This window comes from Manis javanica, chromosome 10, assembly GCF_040802235.1.
Source record: "Manis javanica isolate MJ-LG chromosome 10, MJ_LKY, whole genome shotgun sequence".
Classification (NCBI taxonomy): Eukaryota; Metazoa; Chordata; class Mammalia; order Pholidota; family Manidae; genus Manis; species Manis javanica.
In genome coordinates, this window is record NC_133165.1 from 20910729 (window position 1) to 20925458 (window position 14730).

Sequence of the window (14730 nt, forward strand, 5' to 3'; positions counted from 1 at the left end):
GGTTTGGGTATGGCTCATCAGAATAATGATTCCTGGTACCGACACAGAGCAAGCTGGAGCCCTGGCCCTGATAGGATTACCCCTTTGGCGAGTGGTATGAGCAACGGTATGGCCGTCCTTCTCCTTCTGGCTCCAGCTGTAGCTGTGCAGCAGTTGGAGACAGAGGCAGGCTTCTTTCCGCGGGGACTCTGGACACCCAGCTGAATCTTTGGTTATGCCTAAGAAAACTACAGATCTGGCTGAACACCAACATGAAGACTCAGGAGAAGGTCCAAATTTTCATTTGAATATTGAGAAATTAAACAGAGTTTATGATGAAAAGTGAAAAATTCTATGACTTTCTCATGAATCGCCACTGGCTGCCTCTGGGTATGATTCACCCTAAAATCTCAGATGAGATCCAAAAGATCAAGATGTTCATTAAGCTACCCAACTCTCAAGTTAATTGCATCCTGTTTTGTTTTTGTTTTTGCAAAGTGTATATATATATATCTCCTATATATATATCTATATATATATATCTATATATCTTATATATAGATAGATAGATAGATAGATAGATAGATAGATAGATAGATAGATAGATAGATAGATCTCCTATATATATATTCTCCAAGGAATGTACTGGGTTCTGTTTGTAAATACAAACTTCTCAGACATACGTGTGATTGACATGAAAGAATGTCACGTAAGTACATTTTAACAGCACAATAAAAAAAAAAGTGAGATCTGCCAGAGGGAATCAAAATGTGGCATGCCTAATTGTTGAGGGAGCCCACCTCACCTACTAACACACCTTCCTTTCTGAATTAGAGCAGGGACAAATCCCCAGACTGAGAGGAAATGGGACAATCAGGAAAAAGAACCAGCCAGGCAAGCAACAAACGGCTCCCTGGCAAACAGACTGTAGGTGGCAAACGCAGGAGAACCTTAAACAGAAGGGTTCAACTCTAAACGATTTCTAAGGCTCCTTCCAACTCTAATATCTTGAAAGTCGATGGATAAGAAATCTTTATCTTGAATGCTGGTGCTTAGAGAAATACAGACTTATGTGAAAAAGAACAAAGTAGTAAGTGAGGACTTCATGATGATTACGAGGGGGTCTTAGAACAGCTTTTAAACAAATTAGTTTCAAGCTTTTCTGTTACCCCCACTACTGGGAATCTCCTGCAGGACAATTAGGAGCATGGTCCTCAAGGTGGTACGAACGTCGACAGTACTCTGAATTTTCAAACGGAGCAAAGAAAGACGGAGTTGAATTCTTTTTAGTGAGACAAGGTTTGGAAGCAAAGAGAAAGACCAGCTGAAAATGGAGTTCAGGCCGCAGCCTGCCCTTTGCCCCCACACGGCTCCTCCGCTGACGCCACAAGCAAATAAAGCGGCCGCAGAGAGGTGAAGGCTCATGCCCTCGGTGCCGGGCCCTCACTCTCCTATGAGACTGGGTCCCGAAGCCCAGCCAGACCCTCAGGAAACCTGCCTGCGAGGAGGAAGCAGTGATCCCGAAGGCAAACCCGGCTGAGTGGGCCTAGCCCTGAACAGCCAGCTACCTGCATGAAGCCCTGAGCGTGGCCCTGAGCTCCAACCAGTCCTGAGATTGCTGTCTAAGTACTTAGTAGCCCATGGAACAATTCCAGAAAGCAAATATTTTCTCTGAAAATGGATATTACTTCTGATACCTTTGTTGTACATGGTGATGATGTAAAACAAACTATACTAATTCCCAAGGAGTTTCCCAAATGGTACTTGATATAAATAAGCAAGAGATGCAGCCGTACACCAACCCTGTCTGGGGTAGCTCCTAACTTTTCTATACTGTACTTTGAGATCCTTAATAACCAAGAGCTGGCCTGCACACTGGCTAAATTGCTTTTTTTTTTTTTTACCTAACGTCTTTTCTTTCTTTTTTTTCATTGAAATATAGTTGATATACAACATTCACTGGTTTCAAGTATATAACACAGTGATTAAACTGTTACACACATTATAATTCCTTACTGAGGGGAATCAAGAGGCACAAAATCTTAATCACAAAAGTGCTTTTGATGGAGCCATCACAGACCTTGATGCACTGAATAGAGGCTCACACACATAGGGCGTCATTATTGCGCAGGCGCCTAGAGGCGACCTAACACCCTGGACATCAGATGGCGAGAAGGGATAGAAGGTGAAGAAAAAAACTAAATACATACAGGGTGTCATCTTTTGTTCTTACAAGAAACCTTTCTGTCCATCTCCATTCCTCATTCCACTTGAACTCTCTAGAGCAAAGAAACTCAGTTACGTTAATGGAATCATCTGTTTGATATTTCACAATGTATTGGACTACGTTTTTTGGAGTATATGTTTTACCACAGGTGTCTCATAAGCCACCTCTTCTTCAGATGTCAATGATGCATGTTAAGAATTATTTTGAATAAAGTGGGCATTTTAGAACTAGAAAAACAAAAGGGATGTAGGACAGAATCCCACTAGAAAAATAGGATTATAGGAAAGGTACTGAGTCTGACAGTTCCCCCATGCTGGTCAGCAGGTGGCGTTAGAGTAGCTTGGATGCCAACTGGAAAAGAGAGTGGAAATGTTCAAGAACAAGGCAGTCTTTGAGTGAGTGTGTGGAGAGGCAGCGCAACTGGTTGTTACACTAGAATCTGTCTTGTTTCTCTTTCTAAATTGTTTCTTGCTTAACGTGCAGAACATAACCTTTCTGCACCTTAGTTTTCTTCCTGTAAAATGGCTATAATAATGTTAAATAGGGTTAAAACAAAAATAACAACACTACCTCACAGGGTTATTGTGAGCAATGATGAGTTCATGCATGTAAATGAAACAGTGTGAATACTCGGTGAATCTCAGTCAGGATGACCGAACAATGACTGTGAGGCACGCAGCAGGCACGTGTAATGCCAATAGGTATAGTGTATGCATACCTGGACAGAATGCTCATAAGTCTGAGATTTGTAACTCAGAGACTACCTAGCATTAAAATATTCATGGAACAGATTGGTAAGGGAATAATAATTTATATTGGTATTTTAAACTTTACTTTAAAATTATATAACCCTTAGAGCTCACAGAAATGATATCTGTCTGAGTATCATTTAGAGTTTATGTATACTTCCCAGAGTCTTACCAGAGAGGTGTTGTATCAATACTGCTAAGCTAAGCAAACCTATTTTGTTTATTCCTTAGGTAAGGAGTGTGAGTCCCTACAGGGTTCAGCTCTGCCCAGACAGAGCTTTATGAACTCAATTTTATCATTGCCTAAGATGGCCACTCAAAGAAAGAGTCTGCAATTAGTGTTGCTGTCCTAAGCCTGATGTCCGGTGGTCCGAGGGGTTCTCCAGAGTATCGCTCAGTCACCAAGCTGCATTTTCCTTTCCTAACTTTTGGTTCTGTGAGTTCAGATCTGGGAGAGGGGCTTTCCCCCAGCTCCGTGGTTCTCACGCCAGCTTTTTCTGAGAACATAGCTCAGCCCTGGGCCTCAGCCAGGACCTGTGCAGCCTGCCCACCCACCTCTCACCCTATCCTGACACCCAGGCTATGCTACTGTCCCTCAGATGCTGGGTGAGATTCTGCTTCATACCCCAGGGATCCTTCTGAAGCAACTATCACTGACCCTCTGACAAGTACTTCTCTAGTCTGGGAGGCAGTAATAATCATCACACCCCCTTTGGGATGTGGACTCCAGCCTGGATGAACCCTGCATTCCCCACACAACCTCAGGCCCTATATTTGGGGACTCCTGACCAGGCCAGCAAAGGCTGGCCAAGATGCCCACTTACCCTTCCCTTCCGTCACCCATGCCCACTTCCCTCTTCCCTTCCCTCATTCCTCCTGGATCAGAAAGCCCCCCTCATTTCATGGAATGGAATAAAAGAAGAGTAGATATTGCAAGGAAGAGAATAAGAGTACTTTAACTCCAGAGACATAAATGCTATGCAAAGGAAATAAAAAATAAACAGAGTAATTCTGACATTTTAACAAGGGGAAAATATAATTTCACTGAGGTAATGTGGAAATAGAGTGGGTTTAGCTCTGTTTGAACCCTGCCTCTTTCTCTTTCAGGTTATATAACTTTGTGCAAGCTTAAGCTCTCTGAACCTGTTTCCTCATGTATAAAATGAGGTTCAAAAGGTTTATTTTGCATGGTTGTTGTGAGGCCTAAATGAGATAAGGCCTGCAAAAATGTTTCATTTTGGGGTGGTGCCCATCTTGCCTGTGACCGATTCTCAGAGACTGAAAAGTAATACCCCATGGGTTGGATTTGGCTCAAAGGTAAGTTCTGTTTGACCTTGTGTCAGGGTGCCCAGGTTGGGTGGTTCGCTAGAAGGATTTACACAACTAAGCATATAGTTATACTCACGGCTATGATTTATTGTGGCAAAGGATATGGAGCCAAATCAGCAAAGCAGAAAGTACCTGGGACAAAGTCCAGGGCAAGCCAGGCACAAGCTTCCCAGGGTCCTCTCCTGGGAGGCACAGCATAGGCTCAGTCACCCAGCAGTAAGCTGTGACAACACATGGGAAATGCTCATTCAACTTGTCACCTGGGTTTTTCCTGGGGGCTGGTCATGTAGGCAGCCTCTGCGAGGCATGTCCCAAAATTCCAGACTCCCAGAAGGAAAGCAGGTGCTCACATGAACCACACTGCTTACACAGACAGTTCAGGCAGAGTGAGTCATTCTTGCAGTTCTGGGGGTGGTGGGGCCCCCCCAAGGTTCAAATACCCAGTGCCAGCTAAGGGTCGACCTGGGGAGCAGGCTTTCTAAGAAGCACGTAGGTCTGCTCGGTCAACTGTTTCTCACACAGGGTTTGCCGATGAAGATTTTTTTTCTTGTGTGTGTGTGTGTTTACTTAGTTGCCATCTTTCAAAAATCAAGAAATTTCTCTCAAGAGTTCCAGCTTCTTGTGAAAAGTCATATGTCATGGCAACAATAGATCTATATTTCCACATGGAAATGGTAGACCCCTTTAAGTAAGGCTTAATTTCCCTTAAATTCATCCCAGTCTCCACCACTGTCAATAGTCCTTCCCACACTGATTCCCACAAATGCCAACTACCTCTTAATATCGTGCTGTTGTGACTCTGTCCATGGGCTGCTTAAACCGGGAGTGGCCAATTGACCAGAGTCCAAGAGAAAGAGGCGGGCTTGTGGAATACCACTGGGTTATGATAATAATAATGCAGAAAGGCCACATTTATGAATTCCTGCTTGAGGCCCCCAGAAGAGCCTTGAATCCAGGACTCCTCACTGGCATTCCTATTACACAGCATTTACTTATGGGCATTCTTGGATTGATATGACAACACTTTTATTGCCTTTTACAATAAGCCCCTCTTATTTAAATTTACTTGAAATCAGTCTTTGTTCCTATTCACCTAAAGATTACTGTCTGGTCTAGGATAATATAAATAAAACACTGCATGTATTGTCAGTACTTTGTAAATCGAAATCATTGTTTTGTCATCACTGCCAAGAATTGTTAGAATGGACTAAAATATATCAACAGAAAGGTAAACCTTGTTCAAAGGAAACAGAGCCGATGAATATTCAAGTAGTTCTATATATCACTGAATCTACATATTTATTAATTCTGCAAATGTTTACTGAACACCTATTATGTGACAAGATAATGTTATATAGTAAAATAAAATTTCATCTTTATATTCCTAGCATCTAGAAAAGAGGTAGGCATGGAGTTTGGAATCAATAAATATTTCCTGACTTCACAGATAAACTTATAAGGAGATCTAGAAACTCAAGGACAGAGCTAATGAAATGATTTTGCTCTGTATAAGAAGGGGGAAATGCAGCGATATGACTGCAGGAGCATACTGCGTGCCACCGAACTAGACGGATGCTCTAGACGCTGCTTTTCTAATTCCAGTTACAAAACTGGCACAGAGGCAAGTAGAGGAGAAACTGCAGCTGTTCCAACATGTACTAAAGGTTTCATCTGCTAGAGGCAGAGAATTTGAAAACATCTTTGTCTTCCTGATAATTTTGTTACTCAGAAGACTGTAGAAGCAATTAGGGGGACTTATAATCTAGACTTGACTCTTATTAATAAGGAACAACTGGTTAGTGAAATACACACACAGAAACTATCAGGAGATCTGGGAAAAGAGTGTGTGACACTGAAGCAACATCTGATTTGTTTGTATTCTTTTAGTTTTAAGTGGCAGGATTCTGACTCAAATGAACCCAGGCACAGCTGGATCCAGGTTTTCAAATGAAATTATCAGGAATCAGTATTCCTCTACTGGGACCATTTCCTTTCCTGTAAGTCTGCTTCATCCTCAAGAGAGGATGCCCCTATTGCAGAGGCAAGATGACATCCAATAGCACTGAGCCTATGTTCTACCAGTTGGCAACCTCTTTAGAAAAAAAACATCTCTTTCACCATAGCTTCTGCAAATGTTTGGGATTTGAGAGTCATTTGACAAGTTTATGAGTCCATCCTTAAACCAATTATGAGACTTGCATGGAAGGCAGGAATTGGATTATACCAGAAACATGTTAGGTCTGAAGCTGAGGTGGTAAGGTGAGCACTAATGGACTGAAAAGAAACAGTCCAGGGAGTAACATTTAGGCGCTACTACAAGAATGAGAGGTTCTAGGGATTTACTCACTCATTCAACAAATATTTTCTGACTGCCTACCATTGTAGGCCTATTTTAGATTCTAGGTATATGGCAGTGAATAGCATAGACAGAAATCCTTGCTCTACTGCACCATGCATGCCAGTTGAGATGAGAGAGAGCGAGAGAGAGAGAGAGAATAAACAGCTATATTAATAAAATATGCACTGTTTCATGTGGTACTATTGCTATGAAGGACAGTGTCATGAAGGGGAACTGAGATTGCTGGGTGGAGGGCATGTTGCAATATCACGCTGGGTTATCAGAGAAGGCCTCACTGAGGGGGGCACATTTGAGCCAAAGCAGATAAGACAATGAGCTCTGTAGATATCTGGGTAAAGAGGGAGAAGGGAAGGGAACAGTGAAGCATATTTGGGTTTGTACCTTGCACAGAGGGCTAGGGGAGAGTAGGAGATGAAGTAAAAGATTGCAAAATATCATGTGGGCTATTGACTTTGATTTTACTCTGAGTTGAGAAGCCACTGGAGAGCTTGAAATAGAGTAATGACATAATCTAGCTGACATTAAAAAACATAGACTGGAGGGAGGAGCAGGTAATTAGATAAGAGATTTCTGTGATAAGTAATCCATATTAGAGATATTAATAGTTTAGACCAAAGTGACAAGAGTGGATGTGGTTAAAAGGGGTCAGATTCTGGATATATTTTGAAATTAGTGAATTGCAGGGTAAGAAAGTGAGAAAAAGTATGAAGGATAGCTGTGAGATTTTGGCAAGAGTGAATGGAAGGCCAGGGTTGCAATTAACTAAGTGGAGAAAACTATGGTAAGAACAGATTTGTAGAAGAGTATGAGTTCTAGTGTAGACATATTAGATTTGAGATACTTATTATGATTGAAAGTGGGGATGTTGGTAGGCATTTGAATATGTAAGTCTGAGATTCAGGTAAGAGTTCTTGACCGCAGAGTCACTAGTGAAAGATGGTATTCAGTGCCATGAGCCTGGATGGATCACTGAAAGAGAGGAGGTGAAGAAGACAGGAGTTTCAGGAGACTGGAGGCTGAGAAGCAGCAGCCAGTGAGGTAGGAGGCAACCAGATAAAATGAGATATCCTAGAAGCAAAGGGAATAAAATGCTTCACGGAGGGAGAGCTCACTCTGTCAAATGAAGAGAGGTCAAATGAAAATAAAGAATGGCCTTTGGATTTAACTATGTGGAAGCCTTGGCATGAACAGTTTAAATGGTGTAAAGGTGAAAAACCCTAAAGGAGTCTGTTTGAGAAAAAATGAATTTGTAGACTACAAATATTAAAAGCCACAATAGCAACACAGTTTATTTCTATGAGTTTTGCAATAAAAGGGGGCAGAGAAATGGGACAGTAGCTAAAAGAGGGGTGTCAAGAGAACATTTCTTTTTAAGTGGAAGAAATTCGTATGTTGGTAGAATGATCCAAAAGGCAAGTGAAGACAGAATTGATGGAGCAATATTCTTGAGGAGATGCAAAACCAACAATGTCCACAGCAAAAACATATGGGAGATTTTAGAAAAACAGCTTTCTAGAAGCCTAGAGTAAAGATAGCTGTGGTTTTATGGCCAACATCATTAAAAATGGACAAACGATTAAGAATGAGAGAGAATGAAGGGTGGAATTCTTACGGAGTGTAGGACTCTGACTTGAACCAAAATTTTAACCACCAGTGGCATTCAGACATCGTTCCTGAGTCCTCCGTTACTGTGCATGAGGGGAAAAGGAGTCTCCAGGAAAAAAATTCCTTTTAAAGGAAAACAAAGCAGGTCTCTTAAGTCTGGACCAATAACTAGCCAGATGGGAAGGGCAAATAGTACAGCATGTCTCTCAGATTTAGCTCCTGGCCCAGCCTCTATAAACCCATGTTATAGTCCTTGGGAGAGGGGAATACAAAAAATGAATGCTCTGTTCCAATAAACTATGTAAGATACTAAGATCACAAGACAATCATATCTTGTTACTTATCTGTTGATTACTAACACACAGAGGAGAAAAGCTTTGATCTCCATGGTGCAGCATGGCCTCAGTGCATTAAAGATTCTAAAAACTGCCTCCTTCCAACTTTCACATCCAGTGAGTCCGCACTGGAGACTGGCCCTCATCCTCATGCAGCAGTGGGGACCATTTCCAAGAATGTGGGGGTGTCTCAAAGTTGGTAGCTTCAGGAGACAGTACCCTGAGGGTGGGTATCCCTTGCGCTAGTAGCAGTGATTAGGCACTGTCTTGCCAATCGGTTTCAGCCCCAGTTCACTCTTGATTCGATGAGACCGAAAAATGACAATGGAGCATTCTTGGGGTGAAAGGGTTATACCCAACTTTATTCCCACTGTGGCAGGTCAAGAGCTAGAATCCCATGCACTTCAGAGCGAGGCTGCATTCAGCAAGCCAGTTTCTGCCTCTGGGCCTCTCTGCCCCCCGCAGCTGTCTCAGTCTCTGTCCTCAGTGCTGCCACCACTCCAGCTTCTGCTCTGCTGTAGCTATGCAGCCCAGAGCACTTGGGCAGAGCTCTTTATATAGAATTAGTAACAATGTATTACCCACACGTGTGCAATGAGCAAACCAACCAGGGTCAGGGGAGAATCCTGGCCATAGAAACTTTAATTTTCTCTATACTCCACCCCTCCAGGATTCTAGCTTCAAAATCTGTATACTCTCAATCATTGGCAATAGTCCCTGTGCAAGAAAGCTGGAACACTGTAACCAAATTCCACAATAACAGCAGAGGTTACAACAGTATACAAATACCATAAATTGTGAATCAGATAACAGAAATTATAATAACTCTCGAGCCTGAGGAGATCCATTGCCGCCAAGTGGTCATCCCAGCTGTATTCAAACCAGTTCTACTCAGATGAGTTAGCTGAAAGGACCATGGGTGGGCCTTACAATACCCACCCTCTCCAGCCCCTAGAGAGTTTCTCCAATCTCTCCAACTGAAAGTCTTGCAGACACACAGGCTGGTCTTGTCGCTTTGTGCCTGACTTTGATTTCTTGGTCCTCACTTTAGCCAACTGCCGAAACTGCTCTGGCTTCCATTGCTGCCACAGCTCCAGTAAGATTCTGTTTGCCTTCTCATCTAATTTCTCTCTGTCTGTTCCTGCTCCTATTAAATCAACCCACATCTGGGTCCTCCTGACCTTCATGGGGCCCTTCAAATTCTTCCTCTGGGTAGCAGACCAGATTTCCTTACATGCTTTCATTGCTTCGGCCTCTTCTGAGTTTCCCAAGTCTGCTACTGTATGGGTAACATCACTTATGGGCTGTCCTAAGTGAGGGGCAAGAATGGCCACTAGGGGCCCAAAGAGGAACATGGGAGCCATTTGAAGCACAACATTTCTCATTCCCACAGTAAAAGTCTCCTTGTCTGGGCCATAATTCTATGGAATATAAATGGCATTTTTTATTGCCTAACTCCTGTAACACCTGTTGGAGCTTAGCTTATGTCTTCCATCTAGCAGGGGAAGATGGTAAATCACCCTAATTGGGGCACACATCATGAAGCATGGCCATAATCCAACTGAGGAGGTAGTGATTTTCTGGGGTCTGATGAGCATTTTTCAGTCACTGCCCCAGGGCAGGGTGAGTCATCAGGGAAGACAGTTTTCCCATTTCTAATCCAAACAGAGTAAATCCATCAACACCTACATCCCACAGATGCAGGAGCCAAGCCAATATCGACTCCGAGGGCTTCTGCTGAAACTGGGAGCCCAGATCCACCAGTTCAGCCTAGGTATAGAATGCTCCACAACCTGGGGAGGGAGCTGCACCTCTCCCAGACAAACCCATGGCTTCTGCATCTTTATTTTCTTTACTCCACCCGGCCAGGCTTTCAACAGAGGAGGGGCCCATGCCTCTGGCGTGGGTATGGCTCCACCCCCACCTGTTCATCAAAGCTCAGCTCCATAGGGACAGCCCACTGAAGCACACCTCCCATGAGGGCAGCCTGTTCCGTTCTTCAGGCTACAGCAAATCCTGCTGACTATGCCAATTGTCTGGCCAGTGGGTTTCAGCTCTGGGCAAGTTCACTTCAGTGACACCAAATAACAACAATGGAACATTCTTGGGGTGAAAGGGTTTATACCCAACTTTATTCCCATGGTGGCAGGTCAAGTACAAGAATCCTGTGCACTTCAGAGCAAGTCTGCATGCAGCAAGCTGGTCTCTGCCTCTGGGCCTCTCTACCTACACAGCCATCTCAGTCTCTGTCCTTGGTGCTGCCACCCCTCCAGCCTCTGCTCTCCTGCAGCCTTATAGCCCAGAGCTCTGGGAGGAGCTCTTTATACAGAGTCAGTAATAACATATTGCCCGCATGTGTTTAGTGAGCAAGCTGACTAGGACCAGGTGAGAATCTTGGCCGTAGGACTTTCATTTTCTCTATAGGCACTGTGGAGTAACTCCATGGCAAGCAGAGGCTGTGTCAGAAGGTATCAGCAAAGGGGACTGGGGGAGGAGGAATCATGGCCGACACAGGTGAAAGCTGACGTGACCTGGATGAGACTCTGAGAGTAGCTAGAAGTCCTGTAATACAGAGTCAGGGTAAAAATCAGATACTATTTATTACAGTTAATATGGTTCCATTTTATCCGTAGGCTGGTGTGGCTGGGGAAACATGGATTATAAGAAATTCTGATCCTATGTAAAGCTGATGAGGAAGAAAATAATAAACACATACAGCTAAAGAGATATATATAGAGATGCTGATGCAGAAAGAGGTGTGTACAGCCAAAGATGCATATGAAGGAAAAGCTCAGGAGGGATAAAATGCAGAAGAAGCTGAAGTTGAGGATAACAAAAACAATTCATTAAAAAACAGAACAAAACTGGAGCAAGAAATGATGTAATGCTGACTGATGGCAGAGAAAGTATAGCTACTTAAACTTTTACTTGTATCTTTTTAATAAAGAAAATGGCTCTTTAAGAGGGCAGAAAACATACAACTAATCAGGAACCTATTTGGATGGTATGATTATGAGACAGCTTCTTCATCATTTCTATTTTTTCACTATTTTCTGAAAGTTTTAGAATGAGTATTACTCATTTTTTACTTAAAAAAGTTATTAATATTTTATTGAAAAACAAGGAATTAAAATTCGACATACATAAAACTTAGTAAGAGTTTTAAATCAATGCTTCCAATGATGCCAACTCCACAGTTCCAGATGAATTACACCCTAGGGTACTGAGACAGCACACATGGCGACGATTGGACAATAGCTGGTAGTCTTCAAGGCATGATGGAGAGCAAGAGAGCTGCTGATAGATTATATCTAATGAGTTTTACTGTTTATAAAGCACTTTACATGCCTAATATTAGCTACTGTTATCTCCTGCATGCGAGGCATTATATGAGACCAGGGTTGCCAAACTGTGGCCCAGGGGCCAGTTTCAGATTGCTGCCTATTTTTTTTTTTTTACTAAGAATGGTAGATTAAATGGTTTGAAAAATATCAGAAGAAGAATATTTCATGTTATGTGGAATTTATGTGAAAATCAAATTTCAATGACCATAAATAAAGTTTATTATAGCACAGCCATGCCCATTTGTTTATGTATTGTCTGTGGTTGCATTTGTGCAAAAATGGTAGAGTTGGGTAGTTGTGACAGAGTGTATAGCAGCCTGCAAGACCTAAGATATCTACTATGTGGTCTTTGATGACAGCAACAAATTACAGTTTCTTGGCTGGCAATTATTCCTAATCCATGACAACCATGACAGTTTTCATTAGGTCCTCTCCAGGTCCCACCTATGGAGGTGCACTGGGAAGCCACTATTATCTCAGAGTGTGTAAGTGACTGGTGTAAAGTCCCACAGTTAACATGCAACTCATGTTGGTCTTCTGTTTTCAAAGCCTGCACTCTTTTATGCCGTAGACATCTAGAAGACTAGTGATGATCGGATATTTCACTGTTTTTTAAGTGAAGAAAAGGGCCTTCTAGAAATTTTACTCCAGTGAGTTTCATTATAAATCTCAGGAAAAAAATAAAATAAATTGCTAAATGAGTGGCTATAAAATAAGAAAAGTATTCACTAAGAATACTTTCCTGCTTTAATCATGTTTCTATACTATAAAACATTTTGTATCAAATAAGTGTATTAAGATATAAGAGAAATAAAATTATAAAGATGAACTCTTACATTTGTATAGTGGCTTACAGTTTTTCAAAGCATATTTACATGTACTATTTTATTAGAGATCACAACTCTTGTCAGTTTGGCAAGGGATTGTGAGCCCTGTTTTGCAGGTGAAGCTCAGAAGTTTAAATGGCTTGTCTAAAGTCATAAAACTAATGAGTGACATAGTCTAGACTGGAACCCAGGTCTTCTGACTCCCAGTTCAGTGTGCAGGGCATAATAAACTGGCTAATATTTATTGTGTTCTTACTTTGTGCCAGAAACTGTTCGAAATGCTCTACCCATATTAATTTATTTGAGTTTCATGATGATACTGTGAAATATGACTTATTATTCCCATTTTAGAAATGAAGAAACTGAGGCACAGAATGATCCAGTCACTTACTCAAGACCACAGAGCTTACAGGAGGTGGCGGCACTAGGTCTGAACTAGACCAGCCGACTCTAGAACCAGAGCAGTAAGTCACCCAAGATTCAACTTCCTCCTGGGGCATCAGACACAGCGTCCTGTGATATCATTCTTGACCAGTAGCAAACCTCTGTGCTGGATGAAATGCAGTTATATGACTACACTGTCTGCTGAATAACAGTACTAAAGTAGAGACTAGATGTTTACTGTATCCTGAGTGGGAGTTCCTCAAAGAAAAGGGTTTGCAGTAAAATCTCAAGTTGTTCATTTTTTGTCTTTTGTGCTGTATTGCAGGTTACAAGTGCAGGAAGTGAATTTACAGTTGAATTATCTGCTTTTAACTAAGTGCTCTTCTCACATTAGAGGAGTGCCTGGAAGAATCCATGCAAAAAAACTGTGAGGTAGCTGTTCATACTAATATATATGTCTATATATTTGCATATTCTAATGATGCAAACACAACCCATCAACAAGATGACAGCAGAGCCACAAACCTGTAAAGTGAGGGGGAATCCTTTGTGAACCTCAATGAGACAAAGCAATTGATAATCTAAGCAGATCTAATATGTATAATCTCAATGCTCTTCTCTAGAAATATAATTGATAATATGTGAAACTATAGAAAATCATGAATAAAAATAATTTTGCAGTCAAAGTGGTGGGAGATCACTGGCATACATACAGAAGGAAAAACTGAACCTTGGGCACTGAGCTGGATCATTGAGTCCAGTAAATACCAGGAACATTCAGGTAGTTAAATATTTGGGGCTTGTTCCTATGATCTGTACAATTGCTATTTCTTCTTTGTTTTTAAATGTTCTGAACAATGCATAGTTCTGGCATTGTAAGCACTCCCTGGAAGTTACTTGCAAGTCATTGTAAATCGTGTCTCACCACGTCTATACCCCGACCAACAGCATCAGCATTTCCGTGGAACTAGTTATGCAAATTTTTTACCTCACCCCAGATCTAGGAAGAAAGAGACTCTGGGGGTGGGACCCAATGACCTATGTTTAAATAAGCCTTCCAGGTAATTTTATTTAATTCGATAACCACATATTGTATGTGTCTAGAACAGTTACATTAGAAAGACCTAGGACGATAGGGAGGAGTTGCTCAATATTCAGAGATGATCAGAACTGGATAGAGTATCTGCTCAAGCCACCATTTTAGTCTTATTCAAAGTAAGGTCCAGAGTCTACCAGCACCAGTATTCCTGGGAGAAGAATCTAGGGCCCCCTCCTCTGACCTAATTGAATCATAAACTGCTTTTAACAAGATTTCCAGGTGATTCCAAACACATAAATATTTGAAAGGCTGTGTTATAGAAAATAGTTTTCTAAATGTTTGGGAATTAACTTTTAAAATGTTGATACGTTGGCTTTTTCTTTGGGGCAAAATTGTATGATAGTATGATATGACACCCTTCGCCACTTTGACCTCTGTAGTACTATCATAACTCTGGTAACAGATATTTTGAGGGCTTCCTTATTTTCAAAAGGGCTTCTTTTAGTCTTTGATAATCAAGTCATTCTCTTTTGAAGTGCTTATCATCATCCAT

At 41.7% G+C, this 14730-nt stretch overlaps 1 long non-coding RNA gene across 1 annotated transcript in view; it reads left to right on the plus strand.

The window, feature by feature from the left end:
- The window catches only part of LOC118969389 (uncharacterized), a 58064-nt gene extending 44659 nt beyond the window's left edge, over positions 1 to 13405 (plus strand). Inside the window, exon 3 of the long non-coding RNA XR_012122001.1 lies at positions 13106 to 13405. This is a non-coding gene — a long non-coding RNA (uncharacterized lncRNA). The remainder of the gene's footprint in view (positions 1 to 13105) is intronic.
- The last annotated feature ends 1325 nt before the right edge of the window (positions 13406 to 14730 follow it).